This window comes from Cervus elaphus, chromosome 33 (genome assembly GCF_910594005.1).
Source record: "Cervus elaphus chromosome 33, mCerEla1.1, whole genome shotgun sequence".
In the NCBI taxonomy this organism is placed as follows: domain Eukaryota; kingdom Metazoa; phylum Chordata; class Mammalia; order Artiodactyla; family Cervidae; genus Cervus; species Cervus elaphus.
The window spans coordinates 60197784-60212688 of record NC_057847.1 but is presented as its reverse complement, the minus strand read 5'-3'; the positions used below and the strand labels follow the sequence as shown (position 1 = coordinate 60212688).

At 37.7% G+C, this 14905-nt stretch overlaps 1 long non-coding RNA gene and 1 pseudogene across 1 annotated transcript; one reads left to right on the top strand and one right to left on the bottom strand.

The window, feature by feature from the left end:
* Positions 1 to 397: 397 nt before the first annotated feature.
* Positions 398 to 14701, bottom strand: LOC122688262. Its single transcript, XR_006339405.1, has 4 exons — positions 14574 to 14701; positions 10144 to 10300; positions 8288 to 8402; positions 398 to 3888 (listed from the first exon to the last, which is right to left on the bottom strand). It is a non-coding gene; the product is annotated as an uncharacterized LOC122688262 (long non-coding RNA).
* Positions 12794 to 13211, top strand: LOC122688260 (annotated as a pseudogene).
* Positions 14702 to 14905: the final 204 nt, after the last annotated feature.

The window sequence follows — 14905 nt, the reverse complement described above, 5'->3', positions numbered from 1 at the left end:
CTTCGCAACATTGCAGTGGGTTTTGTCATTCATTGACATGAATCAGCCATGGAGTTACATGTATTCCCCATCCCGATCCCCCCTCCCACCTCCCCCTCCCCCCGATTCCCCTGGGTCCTCCCAGTGCACCAGGCCCGAGCACCTGTCTCATGCATCCCACCTGGGCCGGTGGTCTGTTTCACCATAGATAATATACATGCTGTTCTCTCGGAACATCCCACCCTCGCCTTCTCCCACAGAGTCCAAAAGTCTGTTCTGTACATCTGTGTCTCTTTTTCTGTTTTGCATATAGGGTTATCATTACCATCTTTCTAAATTCCATATATATGTGTTAGTATGCTGTAATGATCTTTATTTTTCTGGCTTACTTCACTCTGTATAATGGGCTCCAGTTTCATCCATCTCATTAGAACTGATTCAAATGAATTCTTTTTAACAGCTGAGTAATATTCCATGGTGTATATGTACCACAGCTTCCTTATCCATTTGTCAAAGCAGACAGATTTAATGGATATTAGAAGATATCCATTTAATGGCTCAGTGGGTAAAGAACCTGCCTGCAATGCAGGAGACTCAGGAGACACGGGTTCGATTCCTGTGTCAGGCAGATCCCCTGGAGGAGGGCACAACAACCTACTCTGGTGTTCTTGCCTCGAGAATTCCAGGGACAGAGGAGCCTGGTGGGCTACAGTCCATAGCGTTGCAAAGAGCCACACACGACGGAGCAACTGAGCATGCACACAGGCACAGAAGATAAAAACGGATAGAAGTTAATGATCTGGGGATGTAAGGAAGATGGAGATAAAGGTGTCCAAGAATAACTTCAAGGTATCTAGCTTGCAGATCTAGAAATGTTTTCATTATTTTCTCAAGAAAATGTTTTTCTGAAAAAATATATGATGTAATGGGAAATTTTAAACCTTTTAAAAGAGGGAACAAATCTTCAAAGGTAGGCAATTTGGAGTTTTGTTTATTTTAGGATATCTGGAATTTAAAATCATGTTTACAACATGAACATACATAAGACAGCAAAAGAATTTTTTAAAGAAGACTAACATTTAATGCCCTGTATAATGTGGTTTTAAAAAATGAGATGTTGCACCCCAAGCATGTTGCCTCTGAAACATAACATTGGCCATTTCTCCGAAGTCACCAATGCCAGCAACTCTCCATTGCAATCCTCAAAGCAAAACCATTTCTCCAGTGAACAGTAGGGCTCCCATCCTAAAAAGTCAGCTCTGAACACCACAGAGAAAGTAATTGAATTCAACACCAGTGTTATTTTGTGACCTGTGCATCTTCCACCATATGAAAACTGAAAGTAATACTGTATCATCAAATTCTCCACTTTCTCACATAGTTCATCTGGTCAAACAGAATCAAATACCACATTGCTGAAACACCATCAATTCTCCTGTGGTTATTTTACAAATAAATTTCTTTTTCTCTACTTTTATATAGCACATAAAATTTTCATATAGTTGAAATGAACTGTGCAGAGAAAAAGGTAAATGCCAGCAGGCATCTAAATATTGTAGCATCTGTTATATTTTACACTCTGTAATCACAAATCTTATAAAGCTTCATCGCATTTAAAGCTGGATTCCTCACAAATTATTGAAGATTGATAGCTATAGTAATTGTCATTACACTTTTATTTTTATTATATTGAATTATACAAACTTTCTTCTACCTTCTCTGTTGTAATATCTTTTTCTGAAAAACAATTTGCAATGTCTGCTTTCTATTTTGTGGTAAAAGTCTAAAATTTATATGATAGAAATTAACATTTTAAAGTTAAGTATCCAAGATCTGTAGGTTGTGGGTGTGCACATATTTGTGTGTGCATGCACATATTAGTGTAGCACTGCTAATTATTAAAGTCTTTTCTAAAACACTTAGAAAAAATGGGTTGGAATAGAAATAGTAAAATGAATTATTCTAAAAGAATTTTAAACCTGAAATGGAAGCACCACAGACTCTCTATCAGTTTTCCTGTTTGTCACGAAACACAAGCAGGAGGAGTTTTAAATATGTGAAGATTTCAAACTTCTGGTAATATGCATCTGTCCATTCTGTGTCACTTGCCCTCCTAAGGTCTGCATTCAGTGTAAGGACCAAACCTCAGGTGCCACATAAATGCTTAGACTGCCTTTCCGACTGATTTCATTTTTCCTTTAAGTTTTACACATAAGTGAATATCATCTTTTCCCCCTTTTTAAATCGATTTGTTGGATTTCAGTCTTATCTACCTACTTGCAAAGCTAAGTTATTAAGCACCCACCAGGGGGCTCTAGTGGTAAAGAACCCCCGGCCAGTGCAGGAGATGTCAGAGACGTGTGTTCGATCCCTGGGTTGGGCAGATCCCCTGGAGGAGGGCATGGCAACCCACTCCAGTGTGCTTGCCTGGAGAATCCCATGGAGCCTGGAGGGCTACAGTCCATAGGGTCACATAGAGTCAGACACGACTGAAACAACTTAGCACACATACACATGTGTTGGTACTATGTTAAGTGCTGTTATGGGAATAAACTCTTGGAAAACCCCATCTTCACAAAAGAATCACATCCAGTAGGTAAATTCCTTTGTAACTGACAAAACAACAATATCTGGTAAGTAAAATAATCTCCATTTTATAGACAAGGAAACGAAGGTTCAAAGAGCCAAGAACTTTGCCCAACACTGTTTAATCGAGTTTCCAACATTAATCTCTGGTGAGCCATGATGAACGCTGCACACCACCAGGAATGCCCTTCATGGAGCCTATAGAATGGCAACCCGTGGAGCTATCCAGTGCTACGTCCCTGTATCCAACTCAGAAGTCTAATAATTTCTTCTGTTGCACCACATTTCCACCTCCCTAACTTATCCATATTAAAATAACAGGAGTAAACAGAAGTTGGGGAAATCAAGAGTAGTAGGAGTTGAGTTTTGCATTGTACTTCTTGAAAATACCACTAATGAGTTCACAGAATTATTTAAAATAATTTGATCCATAAAGCAGCAGCTGCAGCTCTCATATTTCCTTTCTTACAGAAAAATTAACTTATACTCATTTGTAAATAACCTAAGTACAAGCAAAGCTATCATTATGGGTTGCCTTCATAAACTACATACTGTGTAATTTTTTATTATCATTCCATGAACTAAGGGAGCCTGAAAATGATCTTTTGACGTTCAGAATTAACCATATGTTGATATGCAAGGTTGACACTCATTTGAGGGGGAAGTATGTCTCTTTAGCATTTTAATCTACTTATAAACTTCATTTATTCGGCATTGTACATCTCTAATTGATTAAACAAATAGTGCACTTTCCAAATAAAAGACATATTAAAATAGTGAACATCTGCAGAGGCATGGTTAAATAAGCAAAGACAATTCAAAGGCATTTGCTGTCCTAATTTCTTGCAAGTTGACAGACAATGCCCCAAAACTCTCTTATCAGATCCAGAATGAACTAATAAGCTAATCAGAGCATAACAAGTCTTTGCCAAGTGACTTCATAAGAGAACTATGAGTGCATTTAAACAGCACTCAGGGGTATTTCTTGTTAAACATATGAACTTGTTCTGAGAAATATTGTTAAAGATTGGTATAATCATGGAGTATACTATTTCCACCAGTGATCAGGGCTCCAGGGACAATGAAATGAAGAGAGATATTCATTTCCCCTTGGAACTGCAAGCTCCCAAAAAATAAGATCTTCAGAGCCTGCTCAGAACTTATCTCCCTTAAGCGGTACCTCTGAGGTCCCCATTTACCTTATTATTGTTAACTCTCTGGGGGCTTTGATCATGCACATTGGTCATGGTTCTGTTAGGCCAATGCAAGTTTCATCAGGAAAATTCTTTCCTTCAGTTCAAGACTTTGTAGAATGCCAAGTTTCTGCAGCAAATTTAGAAAACAGTATGAATAATACAATTTGTTAAACAAAGTCAATACCACATGCATAAGGGAGCATATGAACCATAAAGCTGTAAGGATTAATGACAACTGGTAAGCAGAAAATTACTCTCATAAATAAATATCAATAATTAAGAAATATAAGCAGTGTGTTTCTAACTGTTCTACTTGTGGCTGCATAAGCATTTAAGACACTTCAACTCCTTTTAATATGAGGGTAATTTATTTCTCTTATGCAAATTACCAGCTATACCAACATAATGTCTAAATATGGAAAAGAAAACCTTTAGATCAAATTAACAATAAACGGTATGGTCTATCTCTGAGTGTGCAAAACCAGAATCACAGAAGAACACTACATAACTTGTACCTGTTTCTCTAAACTAAAAAAGAAAATCTTCAAAAGAATTCTTTTAAAAACCTATCAAAATATCCCCCTTTCCTCCTCTTCCTTTTCCTCCTGCTTTCCCTTTAGTTTTAAATTCAAGTTATAAACCAAAATAAGTAAAAATATTTCTATTCCTCTATAATCATATAGAACTTGACTTCCTGGCTCTATTCTATTTTTTAAAAGGTATTTGGGTATTCTGCTATTAGTGAATTATTAAATACTACAGTTTTCAAATTTTTTCCTTGATGTTTATTCTTCCTTATTTAAGAAAAGAATAAAAAAGTAGATTATATCATGTGAGCATATTAAAAAACCCAAACCTTTTCCTCAACATAAAAATTTTCTTTAAAAGCTAGAAAAATCTATCAGAACTATATTCAAGCAGTCACATTCAGTGGTGTGTCCACTTCTATCCACAGATACTTTTGTTCAATGTGTTTCTTTAGATTCTCTGAAATGATTCTAATATTATTTCTCAAAGTTCTGTCTTTGAATAGTCACAGAGTATTTTCATTTAAACTTTATTCAGTGCAAATATTTAGAGAGTAAATTCATTTTAAACCTATGGATTTCAGTTTTCATGCTGAAAATCATCTAAAGCATGTCCAAGTTGATTCATTTTCCTACTCTTGACACAAGGGAGGACAAAGGCACATTGCCCATCTCTATGAGGACACCTGGCTAATAGCCAATTTACAGAGTATAGGCTGCAAACAGCTAATACTGCCTTTGTGCTTTGTCTCTGGTTTCCAAATTATAGTAGAATCTAAAAAAAGAAAAAGAAAACCATCTGGAGACAAGACACACTTTACAGAAGAAAGATGTACCTCACTAATGATTAAAAAAAAAAAAATCATGTCAAAACCCTGCAACTTTGTTCCACCTGGTAAAACAACCTTATATTCTTCTCCACAAGCCAGAGGTCGGTCACATTGCTACACTCATGAAGGGTATTTTTTAACGGATGTGATAAACCTTCTCCTCACTATTTACACTTCTCTCTCTCATCTGAAAAGACACCTAGGGAAGGTTTGCTTAATCTACATACATACATAAATAAATACATCCCTGCAGCTTGCAGGGAGAATGAGGCAATTTGTATGTACATGAAACACAGACATCAAACCCAGCATGCCCCAAACTAAGAGACATTCAAATAACTCATCACACCCCCATCACTGCACCAATTTCACATCCTAAAACTTCTCTGGCATAAGTATCACTGTTTTATCAACCAGACATAGAGTTAAATGAGGGCAAGTAGCATATTTGGAGAAGGAAATGGCAACCTACTCCGGTGTTCTGGCCTGGAGAATTCCAGGGACAGAAGAGCCTGGTGGGCTGCCGTCTATGGGGTCGCACAGAGTCGGACACGACTGAAGTGACTTAGCAGCAGCAGCAGCATGTTTATTCACCACTGTAATTCAAGCACTGAGCACTGTGCATATTGCTTAACGTGTAGATGATCCTCAACAAAATATTGAATAGCAGACCAAGTTTCTCAACACCTGGAAACATATGTGACTCATGTTTTGGTGGCAAGACTATTGGCCTTACTGCCTAAAAGTTTGGTTTCTATTCAGTCTGTCACTATGAAGATGTGTGATCTTGGGCAAATCACATATTTTTAGTGGATCTACAATTTGGGACAGTGGGATGGGAATGGGCAACTAGATAGTTTTTTGGGAGAAATAATTCTTTAAAATGTTGACACGGAGTTTTAGTCCATTCCTAAACCCCCTATATTTAGACAGAAAAGTTTATATCTGTTCCCTTCAAGATGTTCTTAGAATCCAGCCTTTCTTCCCTATCCCCACTGCCACTCCCCTTAGAGCTGGCTTTCACCAGCTAAGTTCTGAATGAATAAACTGCAGTATGAAGAGGGATAAACTGGGAGTTTGGGGATTAACATATACACACTACTATGTATAAAATAGATGACCAACAAGGACCTAATTATAGCACAGGGACCTATATTCAATACCTTGTAGTAGCCTGTAAGAGAAAAGAATCTGAAAAAGAACATATGTATGTGTATGGCTAAATCACTTTGTGGTACCCCTTAAAGTAACACAACTTTGTAAACCAACTATATTTCAATTTTTTCTATTGTGAAAAAAAATAAAATTTTAAATGAACCACAATACATGTTCCTAACTTTAGTTTCTTGACTCTTCCTTTCTCCACAGCGCAGCAGGACAAACTTCCTTAAACCCTGTGTGTGACAGTTTTCCAACAGCAGTGTGCACAAGAGCGAAGCAGCTTATTATAGAAACGTGCTCCCAAGTCACACCTCAACGCACCCCTGCAGGGTCCCTTAGAACCTCCCTTCTGCACCAGGCGGTCCACAGCCCACAGGTCGACACACATCCTCTCTGCAGTGATTTCTAGACTCTTTTGACTTTACATTTGAGTACTAAAATATGCTTAAGGAGACATCTTAAAAATGTGAATATTTATCATTGAAACATGTCTATGTAAAAATATATAGATATATGTCACTTTATTATTCTATTATTGAGTCAAAATCGATTCATCTTCTGTCCTCTCTGGTGAACTGTCATCACAGGATTCAGGACCCATGACCCATAACACAAAAGTTCACTTAAAAATTTACTCCCAAGTCACACAGAGAGGCTGTTCTTAACCTGACTGTGCACTGAGCGTTCACCACTGCTGCTTCTCTGTGCTCTTAGGGAATCATGTTCACACCTTAATCAAGGTAAGGTAAGATAAGGTAGTGTTTGTAAATAGTAATCTTTCAAAAACAACTGCATTTCTGTATTATCCTATTCCTTTTCTCTCTTTTCAAGCAGCTGTTAGGCTCTGTGTCCATAGCCTTAGTAGAGCTGTGTAATGAGGGGAGAGTGTAACAGTCTTATGGAATTTTCTTTTTCGAAGGCCCTGGGGTGGGGGAAGTTGGTGTACAACAAATTGTCTGCCAAGGAAAAGAACATGGTTTAGTCCCGCCCATAACACTCAGGGAGCTCAGGAAAGAGTAAATATGGAAGCCGCCCTATCATAAGTGAAAGTATGAAAACTTTTAAACTAAAGCTATCAAACCACTCAACAAATATTTTATTCTCCTACTTTGAAAATTTACATTTACAACAACTATGCGTAAAATTATCATTTTTAAATGACTGAAAATTTGCAAAATATCAAAGACAACAGTATAATTTTTGTGCACATCTGGTTGCTCTATTCATATACCAGTGATATTTGGATTAATAATAAAACATAAGTTCACATAAGTTATAAACTATTACATAATTTTTTCATAAAATTAATTTTTCTTAAACTTAGTTGAGTACTATCATTAATTATTTTAACCAAGATTTTTCACACACCCTCTGTTCTGTTGACAGCAATTTAAAAGTGAAGTGTAATTGTATGCAGTCTATAAAATTTGAATATATTTTCACAAAAACGTAAATTTAAGTAACTGTAAAAAATGAAAAAATAAATTATTTTTATTTAAAAAGGCCAAAAGACCTGAATAGAAAACTCATTAAAGAAGATATACAAGTGGCAAATGAAAAATGAAAATGAAAAAATGAAAAATTGTTAATTAGCACATGTTGTTGCCGTGCAGTGCTAAGTCACTGTCTGACTCTGCAACCCTATGGACTGTAGCCCACCAGGCTTCTCTGTCCATGGGATTCTCCAGACAAGAATACTGGAGTGGGTGCCCATGCCCTTCTCCAGGGGATCTTCCTGACTCATGGATTGAACCCACGTCTCCTGCGGCTCCCACGTTATAGGTGGATTCTTTACTGCTGAGCCCCAGGCAAAGCCCTGCACTCGTCATTAGGAAACTGAAAATTAAAACATCAATGAGATACCACCATACACCTCTTAGGACAGTCAAAATCCGAAACACTAGCAACACCAAATGCTGATGAGGATGTACAGAAACACTCATTCATTGCTGGTTGTCACTTCAGAAGACAGTTTGGCAGTTTCTTACAAAACCAAGCATACTCTTACCGTGTAATACAACAGTTGTGCTCTTTGGTATTTACCCAAGTGAATGGAAAACTTATCTCCACAGAAAAACTTGCACAAGAATAATCATAGCTCGTTGTTTTGTAGTCGCCAAAACCTGAAAGCAAGCAACATGCCTGCCAGTAAGTGAATAGATAAACTGTGGTCCATTCAGACAATGGAATATTATTCATCTCTAAGAAGAAATGAGCTATCTAGCCATGATAACCCATGGAGGAATCTTAACTGCATATTGCAAAGCAAAAGAAGACATCCTAAAGAGTCTACATACTATGTGATTCCACATATATGATATTCTGGAAAAAAACAAAACTATGAAGACAAGAAGAAAGTCAGTGGTTGCCAGTGGTTAGGGAGGAGAAAGGGGATGAATATTTCTTGCTGAGGGAGCAATTTTTCACCCTTGTTTTTCATGTCTCTTTCAGAACTGAATTACAGGCAAAGTGGTGGTGGTAGTGATGTTAGTTTTAATCACACTGGCTTTACTTCTAAATAACAGAAACCAACACACACTTTGAGTTCATTTTACAACAGGGCTTCAGAAAGTCATGCTCTGACAGAAGGAAGGCTCGGTATCCTGCACAGAGCACATCTCTAGCGTCTGGCCATTTGCAAACCCTGACAACATAAGCAGCGCTGGGCAAGAACCGTTTCAAGGTGGGGAGGAGATAAGGTCCTTAGATACAGTCATTCTATAAGCAGCTCTTTAACCAACAGCCTCAAATTCATTTCCTTTTCTCATAGGGTCTTCCACCATGAATTCTCCCTCCTCAACTGAGAATTTTCTCCTGTGCTTGCTCTCACTGGCAGCTCTCTCCCCTGTGATTCATCTGTCAACATGGCTCTATAGACCTTCTGGCTTCCAAAAGTTGATCAAATCTTTGTTATGCTTTGCCACTCTCCCCCTTTATTTTCAGCATTTTATGAGTGAGTTTCTCATTCCCTCTCTGCTACTTTGAACAGAAATTGTACAGAGGTTTCTCACTAATACTATTTTATTTAGCTCAGGAGACATTATAGTACTTCCTGAAGATAAGTTCTGTTTTCAGCTTTGTTTTTACTAGCCGTTAACGTGTCCAACTATATCATCATTACCTCCAAAAGCTTCACCCTGTTTTTAAACTTATCTCAGAAATATGAGTAAGAATTACAGATTGAGGTTTCAAGAATAGGGCAAGTTGCAAGGCATGATATGATTTTAAATTGAGTAAGCTAGGGATTGAAGTGAATCTCTCTGCTTATTAACTGTTTAAAAATTTTAGAAACTAATGATTTTGGGGGGATGGGACATAATATGTGAGACTATCGACTTTTCACAGTGTTAAAATGTATAGGTACATCAAAAGGTTAAGCTGCAAAGTTTCAACTTTCCATATTAACATTATCAAATTCCCATAAAAACAATATACAAAGTACTATTTTCTTCACATTAGAAATGAGAAAGCTCAGCTGGAGAAACTCAATAACTTGCCCAAGATCATATGGTTAATACCTGGCTTATGCAGGATTTGACTCTGTGCAAGCATGGTTGCCTACCTTTTCCACATCGTTACATGGCACCAACTACTTAAAAGGCCACTGCTGAACACACAGAGGAAGCACAGAAGTAAAACATCCAGGACATAGTGGAAAAGTGGAAGTCAGAGTGTGGTAGGGGGAGAGGAATAAGAGGTCTGTGAGAGAAACAGCCCACAAACAATTTTTTTTTTCTCATGTTCCAAAAAGAATCGAAAATCTCATACTCTTATGAGAGGATCTATTAGGACCTAAAGGTATCAACACACAACAAAGCCACAGAAGTGCTATAAAAACACCTAGTATAGGAAATATCTTCTTACCAGAAAAACGCAAAACAAACTGGCAGCAACATTTAAGGGGGTGAGAATAGTGATTTTTAAGGATGATAGCAGGTGCAGCAGTTCCAACACATCTGGTGTAATCACTTGAGGATAGATCCAAGGAAGCCCCATGCTGTAGAATGCCAACTTTTTGGTTCTATTAATCGAAAGAGTAAAATATTACTGAGTGCCTAATATTTGCAACATAATGGGTCAGGCATCAAAGAAAGTCGAACCAGAGAATCTTCCTTGTGGGAGTTTACTAGCTGAAGGATTTAGAGAAACTAGTGCATACTTCAGTGGTAAGCAATATACAAACACTCAGGAGTACCATGTAGGTATCTAGAGCAGCACTGGGTTGGTGAGTCACACTGGGTCACAGTTCACTCTCTTTTCCACATGAATCCTAAAGTGCTGATTCACTGTCGTTCCTTTGATTAATTTTTTAAAGATATATAAGATTAATGATATTTTTCAATTCATCATTTTTATCATCAATATGTTAAAATCATCTCGTTCTATTCAATTTCATTCTTATTTTACTATATTTTCCTTTGATCACTCCTTCCTTCTTATCATTCTTTCAACTTTCCATCCAAGTGGTTATTTAGATATATTGTATCCTTGGAAACTGAAGAGTGTTTTTCATATGCGCTATTAACTTGCATAAACACTACTGTTACATATCAATTTCTTGCCATTTTCATGTTTGTGAGATCATCCCAAATATGCATAAACCTCATTTTCCTTGGCCTTTTTCTCAAGTTGCCCACCATTCCCTACTACAACAGTAGTGATGCTGTGAAACTCCTTCATCATGCCTTGTGGTTTTCATGAGCTGGGTCATAGGGCCCAAGCACACTTATTTCACCAGGCACTATCAGCTTCTCTCCAGTACTGGAACATTTTATCTTCCAGTAGCTGTCCATGTAAAAAGATGTCTCTACCACCATCCCCACCTACCCCCATCCTTACTTGCCTTCTAACTTTTGCTAATTTGGTAATTGTGTGTGGAGTCACTCAGTCATGTCCAACTCTGTCCATGAAAGTTTCAAGGCAAGAATACTGGAGTGGGTTGCCATTTCCTATTCCAGGGCATCTTCCTGACCCAGGGATTGAATCTGTGTTTCTTTGTGTTTCCTGCATTGGCAGGCAGATTTTTTACCACTGAGCTATCTGGAAAGAAGTTTGGTGGTTATAAAGTAGTATTTTATTGTTGTTTTAATTTTTATGTCTGTAATTAGTAGTGGGCTTGAGAATCAATTTACATGTTTATTATACACTTATGTGAATTGTCCTTTTAAATACTATATTCATCTTCATAGATGACAATTTTTTGCTGAATAACTTGCATTTTAAAAAATGTTTTAAATATTCAAGAGTTCTCACTGTTGTAAATTCCATGTGAAAGTTTCCTATAACATGTCTAATTTAACATAAAACTTTTGATTTTAGTTAAAATTCTAGTTTTTGTTATTTTGTTTCTCTGTTGCTGTAGTTCCTATTTTTTATGTCTGTAATTTTATGGATTTTTAAAATAGATTGTTGTTGTTTAGTCCCTAAGTCATCCAACTCTTTGCGACCCCATGAACTGTACCCCGCCAGGCTCCTTTGTCCATGGGATTTCAAAGGCAATAATACTGGAGTGGTTCTTCTGCCTTCTCCAGGGGATATTCCCAACCCAAGGATTGAACCTGCACCTCATGCATCCCCTGCATTGGCAGGTGGGTTCTTTACTACTGAGCTACCAGGGAAGCCTTAAAATAAATATCTTTGCTAAATCAAGACAGAATATGACATTCTCTTACACCCCTTCATCTTCTTTCTTCTTTTAATATTTGAACTTGTTAAATATCTATTTTAAAAAACAAAATTCATCACTGTCACAATTGCATAAATAAATAGATATTTTAACATCAAATTACAAAGAGGTAATTTCACAATAATAAAGTCACTTACAACTGAATAAATTTAACACCTTGAAAAACTTCCTACCTGTCTGATTTTTTCCCCTTATTTCACAGCACATTAGTTCATGGACCAAGAGTTGGCACCCACTAAATTAGAGTATTTCCCATTTTAAAGCCCTAGGGGGCACAGTGGTAAAGAATCTGCCTGCCAGTGCAGGAGACACAAGAGACATGGGTTCAATTCCTGGGTCAGGAAGATCCCCTGGAGAAGAAAATGGCAACCCACTCCCATATTCTTGAAAGGAAAATTCCACGGACAGAGGACCCTGGCAGGCTACAGTCCATGGGTTCGCAGAGTCTGACACAACTGAGTGACTGAGCACAGGCATGTTTTAAAGCAGAGACATGGGTGAAGGGAGAACTTGACTGAAAATGAAAGGAAGCCTAACAGCTTTGGTCAAGGTCATATCTGGAAGTCCTGGGCAACCACTGATGTGCTCTCTGACACTACAAATTAGGTTTATCTCTTCTAAAATTTCATATAAATGGAATCACACTGTATACCCTATAATTTGACTTCTTCTGTGCAGGATATTTTTGAGAGTCATCTGTGTTGCTGTGTGTATCAGTAGTTTGTTTTTTATTGCTGAGTACCGCAGATGGTGACTGCAGCCATGAAATTAAAAGACGCTTACTCCTTGGAAGGAAAGTTATGATGAACCTAGACAGTATATTAAAAAGCAGAGACATGAGATCAACGCGTGGGCACGGCGGCTGAGCGTGCGAGGCGGCCGTTGCTTTTCCGAGTCATTCTCTTCCAGGCTCGGTCCGGTTGTCATCATGGCCCGTGGAAATCAGTGAGAACTTGCCCGCCAGAAAAACATGAAGAAATCCCAGGAAATTAGTAAGGGAAAAAGAAAAGAGGATAGCCTGACTACCTCTCAGAGGAAGCAGCGGGACTCTGAGATCATGCAACAAAAGCAGAAGGCAGCCAATGAGAAGAAGTCTATGCAAACAAGAGAAAAATAATGACTATCTGGAAAACCTGGGTGCTACTGCTAACTAGGTGTATCATAAGCTCTATGATCAAGATTTTGTAGAGTGAACAGTCAGTACATATGTTATATCCTTATAAAACTATTTTAAACTTTTCCTTCCTACCTGACTTAGTGTGATGTTTCAGAACCATTCTTCAAAGAATAAAACACTAACCATGCATATGAAAAAAAAAAAAAAAAAGCAGAGACATTACTTTGTCAACAAAGGTCTGTCTAGTCGGTTTTTCCAGTGGTCATGTACGGATGTGAGAGTTGGACTTGGTCTGTAAAGAAAGATGAGCGCCGAAGAATTGATGCTTTTGAACTGTGGTGTTGGAGAAGACTCTTGAGAGTCCCTTGGACTGCAAGGAGATCCAACCAGTCCATCCTAAAGATCAGTCCTGGGTGTTCATTGGTAGAACTGACGTTGAAGCTGAAACTCCAATACTTTGGCCACCTGATGTGAGGAGCTGACTCATTGGAAAAGACCCTGATGCTGGGAAAGATTGAGCGCAGGAAAAGGGGATGACAGAGGTTGAGATGGTTGGATGGCATCACCCCTCAATGGACATGGGTTTGGGTGGACTCCGGGAGTTGGTGATGAACAGGGAGGCCTGGTTGTGCTGCGGTTCATGGGGTTGCAAAGAGTCAGACACGACTGAGTAACTGAACTGACTAACTGAGTGTACCACTGAATGAATATACTGCAGCAATTATCAACTCACCTGTTGGCAAGCATTCAGATTTCTTCCACTCTGGAGGGTGTAACAAAAAAAGCTGCTGTGAGAATTTGTGTACAAGCCTTTGGTTTTCAGTTTCCTCGGGTAAACACCTGAAAGTAGATTTTCTGGATTACATGGTAAGGGTATATTTTATATCTTTGAAGAGTCTGCCAGTTTTGTTGAGTGTAATACCATTTTACATTGCAACCAGTGAGTCATCCATGGTCCAGCTGCTGGATATTTTAGCCAGCAATTGAGATTGTAAATATTTTTGACTTAATATTAGTGGCTACTTCAACTATGGTTTTAACTTGCATTTCCCTAAGGACAAATAACATGGTACATGTTTTCACATGCATATTGGCTATTTGTGTGTCTTCTGGAAAGGTTTTCTTTAGATCTTTTGACTATATTTTTAACTGAATTGTTGGTCTTATTATTGAGTTTTAAGAGTTCTTTACAACTGGTTACAAATCTTTTATATCAGTTCTTTTATCTGGTTACAAATATTTCTGAGATAGATGCATAGAGAGTATATTTTTTTCCAATCAGCGGTTTGACTGTTCAAATTCTTAATCGTATCTTTGGAAGAACAGATTTTTATACTTTGATGAAGTCCAATTTATCAATTTTTTCATTTAAGAGCTGAAGTTTTAAAAAATTATAAATGATAATTTACATACAAAACTAAATTTCAGGTGTAAAATATAGATTCAATACTTTTATACAGCAGAAGTGATCACCACAATAAGTCTACTTACTGTTGGTCTCCACACAAACTTATTACAGTATTATTGACGATATTCCTATGCTGGACAGGACGGTTGGTGCAAGAGCAGCCATTTGTAGTATGATACAGGACTCCCTTACATGGCCACGTCTAGCTGCAAGAGAAGTTGGTAGGGTGAATATTTTGCTTTGCCAGATTCTGTAATATATAAAATTTGCTATCGAAAGAGGGAGGAAAGGGATAAATTCAGCCAAACAAAACACATGCCATGAGTACTTCCTCCAAATATCTCATCATAATATGCCTAGATTTATTTGGTGTCTCAATGAGCCCCTTCAATAAGCTCTTATATCTCTTGATTAT